The 9,108-nt window shown below is 50.9% G+C and overlaps 1 pseudogene; it reads left to right on the top strand.

The window, feature by feature from the left end:
* Positions 1-1,370: 1,370 nt before the first annotated feature.
* LOC112818065 (acrosin-like) lies at positions 1,371-6,984 on the top strand (annotated as a pseudogene).
* Positions 6,985-9,108: the final 2,124 nt, after the last annotated feature.

Genomic DNA, 9,108 nt, shown 5'->3' with positions numbered 1-9,108 from the left:
CAAGTGCATGGCTGGGCAGGCAGGGGAGGGCTCGCTCTGTGCTCAGGTTGTCTCTGGCTGAGCTACCACGGGCTCTGGAGCGCTGGCCTTCCTGATTCTCTGGGGACAAGCCCTGGGTTATGCTCAGGGTTAGGGTTAAGGTGAGGGTGAGGGTGACGGCTTAGGTTTAGGGTTAGGGTGAGGGTGAGGTTTAGGTTTAGGTTTAGGGTTAGGGTTTAGTCTTAGGGTTAGGGTTAGGGTTAGGCTTAGGGTTAGGATTAGGAGATGATGGCTCCTGATACTCCAGTAAAGATATAAATGACCTATTGGATATTCAGTTTAAGGGCATGTGACCTCCTGAAAAATATGTGAGCTGAGAAAGCGTGACACTCAATTAGAAAATTAGTAGGAGAATAAAGCTCATTTGACAATCCGAAAACTCAGAACACTCAGGAAGAAGCTGTGCGGTGTCCTGACATGCAGACAGGCAAGGGACAAACTCTTGATGCTCAGATTGTCTGGTGGAGATCTTACACTCAGGGAGGGGAGGGAACACTGCCTTTCATGCAGGTGGAAGTGTGACCTCCTCACACTCCTACAGGAAGGTGAAACTTCTTAACATGTAGGTATGTGAGGTGAGCATTTGTCCTCCTCCTGTCGGTGACATGTCATCTCGAGACATTCAGAAAAAATGAAACCTCAGGATATTCAGGTGTTTGTGGTAAGAATTCCTGACCCTTATGTATAGGAGACACATCTTCCTGCATGTAGGTCCCAGAGAGGAGACCGGAAGACACTCAGGTAGGAAACACCAGACCCTGTGATACTTAGCAATGAATAGAAAGATGGGCTTTGTAGTCCTAAATTAGAGGAATTCAAAGTGGCTGTTTGAAATGTGTGCTGATAGTATGTACTTGGTTGAGGGAAAGACAATTTGCCCTACACAGTGTTAAGGATTGACTAATTTGGTGAGCCCAACACCCTGTGACCATTGACATGCTGCATCATCTTGACACAGAGAGACAGAACTGCCCCTCAACCCAGGAGATGGAACAGGAACTGTGGTTGCAGCTTGCATGAGGGGCAGACTCTGACACTGCACAAAACTGGATCCTCAGATGATAAGGAACCTTCGAAGGGTAACTGGGAATGAAGATCCTGGCCTTGGGACAGAGGAAGGGGGCTGCACATGAGCCCCCATCAGCCGAGGTTTGCAGAGGAGCCTGTACAAAAAGCTGGGATCTTATTTCAGCCTGAACCAGTTAAGCTAAAGGGCTCCTGCCTGGCCTGACTATTGGGGTGGGGGGAGGGGTATGTAGCCAATCTGATTGGTCAGGAGGCCACAGAGCTTTGTGAGGGCACTGGGCTTGCAGGGCAGGCTGAGCAGGGGCATGATAGAGATGCTGCCAACTGCCATTCTGCTGGCCTTGGCAGTGTCTTTAGTTGCCAAAGATAACACCACGTGTCAATAAGTGTCAGGGACAACTCCGGGGGGTGGAAAGGGTGTCTTCTGAATAGCAAGCACCACCCAGACTCCCTCTGTCCAGGGCTAGGAAGGAGGCCAAGTTTGGGCCTTCATAATACCCTGGGTCTCACGGGTGTGACCCACATCCCCAACTCAGACCATTCTTGCTCCCAGCTTCATCAGCCGAGAGACACCAGGGCTCACCCCTGGGCTCCAATGCCTCCCGTAGCACAGACGCTGGTGTTCTTCCTTCACCTAGAGACTGACCTCACTGCCTCTTGCACATCAAGTCCCAATTTTAGAAACCCCTTTCTTCCCACAGATACTGAGGTGCCCCTCCTGTGGCTGACCCCAAAGACCCCAGGGTATTGTCATGGCATTCTTCTAGGTTCCTGCCTCCACCTTAGACTCTGACAGCCCCCAAGGTACCCCCAATCTCTTGTGGCCTCTCCCCAGTTACCAGAACTTCCACCCCTGGTCCCCCGCTGCTTCCCACACCTGGGATCGCTGGACCTGCCTTGGCTACTCTCCCTCCTCCTGCCACCGTCCAACCCCACACTGCAGCCCCAAGAACCGTGTGGCTGTTTTCTGAGTCTCCCGCCCAAAATTATCTCTAAAGATCTCAAGCCATTACACCTTTCTCTCTCCACCTCTAGGCTCCCCCTCTGCCTCGGGATCTCCCATATTTCTAAGGCCCTTATCATCGGTCCTGCTTCCTATGGCGCCTTCTTTCTTCGCCGTGGGGCTACACCCACAAGACCCCAGAACTCATAATCCTCAAAACCAATTCCTGAAGCCTGCAGCTTCCTGCTTACCTACCGCCCTGACAGTGCCTCTCCTCAGCAGCTCCCCCTCGGACCCTCCACACTCCCATTTGCCCCACTTTGCCCAGCCCCCAGCTCTGATTCCCCCATCGTGCAGGTGCGAGGTCAGGCTGTGCCTCTTCTTGGTTTGAACTGTGCCTCTGGTCTCTCCGCAGTGCCCCCTGTGGGTTACGGTTCAGGCAGAAACCACCGGGAAGTGGCCATATCGTCGGAGGGCAGGATGTAACAATCAGGGCCTGGCTGTGGATGGTCAGGCTCCAGGTATTCATGTCCCATAATAACCGAAGGTATCATGCGTGCGGAGGCAACTTGCTGAACTCCCATTGTCTGCTTACTGATGCCCACTGCTTCGTCTCCAAAAAGTACATGTTCGAGCGCATGGAGGGAGGTCTTCAGAAAGGCTGTTCCTAGAAAGGGACATTCTCTGGGGCTCTCAGTGTGCAGTCTCCCCGGGTCTCTGGGCCTTGTGACAACCAGACCGTGTGTGGGTGGGCCCAGGCCCTTGCTGAGGGAGGGCTCTGAGGATCATGGTCACCAGAGGTTTCTGTAGAGCCCGTCCTTTCTGAGGATGACCTGACTTGCCTCTGTGCCCACAGAAAAGTATATGACTGGAGACTGATTTTTGGAGCAAGGGAAATTATGTATGGGAACTATAAGCCAGCGAAGCCGCCTCAACAGGAGAGATATGTCAAGAAAATCATCATTCATGAGAAATACATCCCCAGTTTAGAGCACAATGACATCGCTCTCATGAAGATCACCCCTCCCATTCCCTGTGGGTAATTCATCTGAATGGGCCACCTGCCCTAATTTAGGGCGGGCCCACCTGGTGTTCCCCAGGCCTGCTGGGTGGCTGGCTAGGGATTCTTGAAACATAAAGGTGAGTATGAGAGGATACTCTCACAGGGGTAGGGGCACTGCTGGTCATTCCCCCAGTGGTCTCTGAAGTGCAGGGCCCATATGTGGTACCTAGTGGTGATGTCCACCAGAATGCTGGACACTGATTTCCCCTTTTAGAGCGGGAGAAACTGGCAGCTGAGTCCCCTGTCCACAATCTCATCACTGATAGCACGTGTGGTTGCCAGGTAGAAGGGTGCATGCAGCCGCAGGGGAACCTGGGCATTTTTTGAATGGGGTATGGGCTGTGGCTCTAACTGCGGCCTGGAACTCCAGTTGCTACCTCTGGAAATGGGGGCTTGTCCCCTGAAACGGTACTTGGAGAAGAGCTCGAGATGGGGTTTTGTGGTTGCGGGCCAAATCCACTCTTCTCTGGACATCCATTTCCCCATCTGTGAGTGGAAGGGACATGTCACGTGGTCTCTGAAGTCTGAGACCCCAGAGCCCAGCCCTCTAGGCCTCAGTGAACCTCTGCTCCCCACCCTCACTGGTCACAATGCGAGAATTGACCCTCCAATCCGAGTGACTTCGTTTTCTCTGGAGAGAGGGCACAGGCTTCTTGGCAGGCCGGCAGTGGGCAGCAAGGGTTTGACGAGTAGGTTAGGCCTTTCAGCTTTCCACAGGTTACCACATGGACTTTTTACACAGTCACATTGGGGATGAGAAGAGAGACTGAAAGCTCTTCTGTCCCTTGATAATGGAAAACAGAGGGCTTCTAATTAAAGGCACTTCAGTCATCTGGGGTTCAAAACTCAGCCTTTTCTGGTGACAAAACCTGGTAGTTTCAGTATGCTTCCTATAAATCTTCTTCCCTCCTTCAAGGCTGCCCCCCTTCTCTGATTGGTTTGCTTCTCGTCCCGGGCACCCCTGTTTTCACTGGCCTCTGCTGTCCCTTCCCTCCCTGACCTCGGTTATCAACCTCTGGCTATTGATGTCCCTAGCTCTGCTGAGGTCTCTAGAGCATTCTTCTTGGCCCCCCCGCCGGCCTACCCTGCTCTGTCCACCCACCCAAACATATGCACAGTGTCCAAGGGTTCTTGTAGTCCCTGGGGGGTTGATCTCAGGGTTCCCATCCACAATTCCACCCCTACCGCCACCTTTGCTGTCCTATCCCTCAAAAGGTGTATAGGATCCCAGCTACACCCTGGACATCACCCAAGGCATCTTTTGTTTTAGAATCCTCCTCAAATTAGTGGGATTTCTACCATCTTCTGGTGAATCCCTCCCCCAATGTTCAGGTCAAGTCTTAAAGAAATCCCCAGCCTCCAAATTTCTGTGACATTCTTGCAGACCTTCCTTTTTCTACCTCCTCCTTGAGCCGATATGCTTCTGGGGTAGTCCTCCTTTTCTATTGAATTTCAAGTTCTTGTGGACTTTTTAGCATTTAAAGCCAAGGTGTTGGGCTTGAGAAAATCCTGTTCTCTTCCAGGTCATCTGGCTCTTCCATAGATCTAAAAGGTCACCATAAGCGACAACGCTTGTTGTGGTTGTCATTTCCATGTCACCCCTGCCTTGGGGACAGTGCAAGTACAAAACTAACCCTGCTTGGGTGGTATGCAAAGTTGACCTGAAGGGCCTGGTGATGCAGTCCAAGCCACACAAACACACAGTCTGAATGCTGTGTGCCTATCTCCATCCACTTTGCTCCACTTGGTTCTGCTTGGCCTACACTGCTATGTTCCAGGTGTGATCTGCCACCTCTCCACCCAGATGCAGGCGATTTCAGACGAACCCACCAGGCTGTGGCTGGGCTGTGGGTGTGGCTGTGGTGGGGGGAGGCCACTTGATGAAGACGGGATAGCTGCCCCTATTGCCACGTGTGAGGTTGGCTGATGGAATCATAGCCTGGACTGGGATTTTCTTAACCTAAAGGTCATGATGGAGCCTCTGGGGCTGTACAAGATGTTCTGACCTGCCTTCCGGTTATTCCAACCACCCATGCCCCTGACAGATCTGTGTGTGTGGAGGCCATCCTGCAGCACCTCCTTCTCTGTAACTTCAAAACGGATGGGAGGCACGCGGGGAGGGACTCATATGCCCAGCCCCAGCAGATCCTGTCCAGAACTGAGCTGAGGGGTTTAACGGGGGATAAAAAGCAATGAGGTGGCTTAGAGCCTTACTGTGGGGAAATGAAATGTGTGTCCTAGATTTGAGTGTAGAGAGCAAAACCTTGCTCTGAATCCAAGACACACCACATCCTACCAGCTTGTTTGGGCAAGTGGTGCTCCAAGGTCTTGATTGGAGGCAAGGTGATTAACATCACTTAACAGAGGGCATCACTGTGGGGTGTAAATGAGGTGACACATCCTGGCTGTAGCTGTGAATAATCATCTGGCATCAACATACATTCCTGCAGCCTCATCTGCTCATCCTCGATGCACTGCCCCTCCTCTTCACCTGCATAAGCCTCCAACACCCCACATCCTTCACAAGTGTCTGAGGAGAGGCCAGGGGCTTGACTTTCATGGATTTTAGGTTGAAGTAGAGCATTTCAGGATAATGGGGGTTCCGTGGAGGGAGGAGGCAGGACTTTCCCAAAATATGTGTTCTGTGATCGCTGACCACCTAGCCGCCTGCCTGTAGCGTACAGGATCGCACCTACACTGCAGGAGGCCCGTGTGAACTTCATCGTCCTCGACTTTGTAACTCCCCCCGGTGGTAAAACGGGCACATTTTCTCAACCAATGTGTGGGCAGGGTACCCTGAAGGCAAGATCGACACCTGCCAGGTAACGTGCATTCGGGCGCCCCTTTCCCTGTCAACACCTCTTTTGTGAATCCCTGAACTCCACTCCCTTCAGGGCCCTGCTTCAGTGACTCTTTCTCTGGTCCCATCTTGTAGCAGTGAGGATGGGAGGTGATACCTGGGGCCCCTACAAGAACCAGTCACCACACAGAGAGCTTTATCCCACCGTGACACAGAGATCACACCACCCGAACACCACCCTGGAAGAGAATGCTTAACACTCCTCACAGGAATACAAAACCTTCCAATCCACTTTTACACACATGCCCATGCATGCATAAAGCCTCATTCGTGGACACATGGGTCGCTGATCTTCCCTCCTCACAAGTAGACCCGTGACAATCCATCCCCTTCTCACATCCACCTGAAGCTTTTGATACCAACTCAAAGTTTACCAATACCTCTTGTGTTCATGGCAGCAAGAAGCCATGTAACTGAACAAATTGTCCTTCCAGAGCCTATGGCCCTTCTGGTCAGGGGATAAGTGGCTCAGACAAAGAGTGACTTCTGTTACCTTCTGGGCAGGGGGACAGCGGCGGGCCTCCCATGGGCAGAGACAACGTGGCGAACACCTATGTGGTCGTGGTAGTCACAAGCTGGGGGTAGCCTGCACCCGAAATAAGCGCCCCGGTGTCTACACGGCCACCTGGCCCTATCTGAACTGGACTGCTTACAAGATCGGTTCTAATGCCTTGCACATGGCTCAATCACCCACCCCTCCCCATCCGACTTCTCAATCAATCCCGGCGAAACAACCCTCTCCCCACCCTTCTGCTCACACTCCTTGGTACTTCCAATGCCCTCCTCGACCTCTTCCCAGTCCCCCTGCATCTCGACCTCGACCTCGACCCAAACCACCGGCTCCAACCCCAGCCCCACCCCCACCCTCACCTGCTCCCCCACCTATCACTAAATCTCCCCAAGTATTTTATGTTGCCAAGCGACTATAGCAACTCACAGAGATCTTGAAGGGGAAGACCTTTTCTAATGGAAAGGGTTATTACGAAATGGAGACGACAGATCTCCCAGAACAGACCGCCGCCTCCTTATCTGACCCTACTCCAAACAGACCCAGTGAGTCCTTCACTCCCAAGAAAATAAAGATGAAATAAATAAATATAAAAATGAATATAGATATATAAAATATATCTATATCTATCTATCTCTCTCTCTATCTCTCTATCTATCTATGTACCTATCTATCTAATCTATGAGGGGATGATTTCTGGACTTCCTCCTACCTGCCCTCCACGACTCAATCAAAACACTCTCCCAGCAAATCTGTCTTCCCTCTGTCACCCTCCAACAGGGTGGAATTGCTTCTGTGTCAGGGGTCATTGTGGTTTCCTAAATCTTGATTTTTGAATTTGGAACAAGGCGATCTGTGGTGACAGGCCAGGTATGGTTTGGATCTCACACTCAGAGTCTCTGCTTATTAAATCAGTGCAGGTGGGACCTGGAGAACTTCTGTGAGGTGAGCTGGCTCAGAAGGAGGGTTGTGGGTCTGAGTCTATTGGAAGAATGACCACAGTCTGAAGTTTTGTAGCATGGCCCTCTGATGCTCAGTCCATATGGCCAACGCCAGGCAAGAGTCTGCCCTCAACCAGAATTGCTTAATCCATCTGTGAATTCCTGAGAAAGAGATCTCGATGGCCTCAGGTCAACTGCCCACTCTGGTCAGGGCCCAGATCAAGCCTAAATGCTGGATTAGCCATTTGAGAATTAAAGATGGCTGTCCCCAGAAAGAAACTCTCGGGCTCTTGTCTGGGCAGTTGCTGCAACAAGCTACAGTCTCATACCTGTTCACCTGTTCACTGTGTGCAAATGTTTCAAGGGCAAGAGGGTCCTATGTTCTGTTTGCAAAGACAGGTGGCATAGGGTACAGGAGCATGAGGGAGGAACTTTGGGTGAGGAAGACCAAGGTCCCTGTCTTTTCCTGCTGGGGCTGCAATAGGGACTGATGAAGCAGGCATGAGTATTTTCAGGATTCGTCAGTCTGTCTGGGTTCAAACAAAACCCCTGCTTTACACCTCATCAGCTATGTGGCCTTGTGAATAAGGCCAGAGGGTTGTGTAACAATGAAATTAGGACAGATGTGAAGGTTTCTGAGCAGAGCTTGACACGCCATACATGCTTATAGATGTGGGCTCTAGAGCCAACTGATGATGAGATGCTGGGTAACCTTATACTTATGCTGGGGCACTCGGGTGTCTATCGTCTGTGCACTTATGAGTCCTGGAATGCCTAGGCTACCTAAGAGGACTTGCAAATTGATCTGGGTGGCCCATGGCTCTGTAGTGTATTAACATTTGATAAAATAAAAAAAAAATTATCTGCCTTCACTGAGAGCCAACATTCCTAAGATTAGAATTGGCATGTCCATGATTGCTTTCGTTGGCTTTGGTCTGTCTCTTCTAAAGTCAGTTTCTTAATCTCCCTACTGGGTATATAAGCTTTGTACCCTGGTATCGGACACCAGGTACCCTCTAAACACTGAACAAAACTCAATGTCAGTCCCAGAGTGAGACAAACACCAAGCCATACACCACATGTTCCAAAGAGCAGAAACAGCCAAGGCAGCAACTCAGGACCTGCCCTCACCCTTCCTGGGCAGTCCTGAACTCTGAGCTTGCAGCTGGGAATGGTGTGGCAAGATGTGCTCAGGCTAGGGAGTAGGGGTGGTTATGGAGGATTTGGGACAAATTTGGAGGAGCTATAGTACCAGGGGTTTCTTTCCACTTACAGATCATCCCTCCTCCTCAGAGCTTCCCAGGATCCAGAAGGGATTCTCCTGGCACTCTCTCCTTTCACATGCTCAAATTCTTGTCCTTAGTTTTTCCGTTCTCTCCCCATTGGGCCTGTCATCTGTAGCTGACACTTGGGTCTCCTCCCTGGGGAGACAGTGCTTATGCTCAAGGAACACTGATGGGAGAACTTGGATTGGGTAGAGCCTGCAGAATCCGATTGATGTTTTCTTGTCTATCTTCTGAAACTTTCCATGCCCACGAATAGATTTACATATAACACTCATCTTATTTAGTCACTGTTCATACTACTCTGACTTCCTGTTTCATTTAGCAAATTAGATTTATTTTCGTATTAGCACACAGGGACTCACCTTCTCAAAATTACATTGTGCGGTAGAGGTAATTACAAGATATAGTGCCACGTTTCCTTCCTGGGAGGGTTTATCTAGCC

This window comes from Callorhinus ursinus, unplaced genomic scaffold (assembly GCF_003265705.2).
Source record: "Callorhinus ursinus isolate GAN/ISIS: 27379988/994484 unplaced genomic scaffold, GSC_fseal_2.0 scaffold1973, whole genome shotgun sequence".
NCBI classification, from domain to species: domain Eukaryota; kingdom Metazoa; phylum Chordata; class Mammalia; order Carnivora; family Otariidae; genus Callorhinus; species Callorhinus ursinus.
This window is presented reverse-complemented; position numbering and strand designations above follow the sequence as displayed.